Here is a 1,036-nt window from a genome sequence, read left to right on the forward strand (position 1 = left end):
ATAATTTGCAAAATGTTTTTCCATTTTCAAACGTGAATCTGTGTACCCCAATCTACAAAGCAGGAAGCACTGTTGAGGGTGTGAAGGAAACATAAGCGGCCCCCAGTCTGCATGGCCTATAGGCATGAAGCACACAGGATGTAGAGAGGACCAGAGTTCAGCCGTCAGTGGCACCGTGGAGTCGATCCTCTCCAACATTAATTACAACCACAGATGTGCCCTTTTTCCTGGTATTCTTTTCTCATTGGAGGCTTTTTATTAAGACTTTGTTCCTGTGAACACATTTGGGGCACAACATATTTTCCTCCAGGTGTGGGGGTGGAAAACTGCAGGCAGGAAGCAAGAAGAGTACACTCACTGTCCCTATAGGAACCCAGGCTTGTCCAGCATGAAACTGCAGCCGAACCCAACCATCTGGGTCTGCAGGGAGACTTCTCCCATGGAAGACCTTTGGGCTCTGGTGGTGTTTCCACTACCTACGATTTCATTGCCTCCATCTTCGCAGCCATGGCAGCAATTCTGTCCTGGGAGGCCAGCACAGCCTCCAGGGCAGTAGTTGTAACCACAACTGTGTTAATTCCCTCAAGGAGAATAGCAGACTCTTTGAGGGCAAACAATCTCTCATGTGGAGGAATCACTTCAGGAGGATCAATCCCCTCAGAACAGGTCCTTTTCTCAGAACTTTCCAGGGATATTTTCCCCTATTCACCTTTGATTTCCCATGTATCATGGCCTCTTTTGCTGTGGTAGAAATATTCTTCTGGTTTGGGTATGCATGTTCACAGCATCGCTTATATGCATCTAATTTCTGGCCTTTGGTGTTCAGTTTTAATTTTCCGCACCAGGCCCGCAAAACGTCTCTGTGAAGCAGGTTGACTGGTGACATTTGAGAGGGTAATGGAGGAATCAGTACCTTCTTCTGAGGTTTTCGGTTTTCATCGCATTGTGCCTTCTCCTTTGGACAGGAAGCTTTGACATCTTTCACAGATTTCTTTCATTTGGCCTGCTTTGCTGAGATTCTTGGTGAAGCAGATAT

The 1,036-nt window shown here is 46.6% G+C and overlaps 1 pseudogene; it reads right to left on the bottom strand.

Moving 5' to 3' along the window:
• Positions 1 to 241: 241 nt before the first annotated feature.
• The window catches only part of LOC103598215, a 66,185-nt pseudogene continuing 65,390 nt past the window's right edge, over positions 242 to 1,036 (bottom strand).

The sequence above is a fragment of the Galeopterus variegatus genome, unplaced genomic scaffold, assembly GCF_000696425.1.
Source record: "Galeopterus variegatus unplaced genomic scaffold, G_variegatus-3.0.2 Scaffold2531, whole genome shotgun sequence".
NCBI classification, from domain to species: Eukaryota; Metazoa; Chordata; class Mammalia; order Dermoptera; family Cynocephalidae; genus Galeopterus; species Galeopterus variegatus.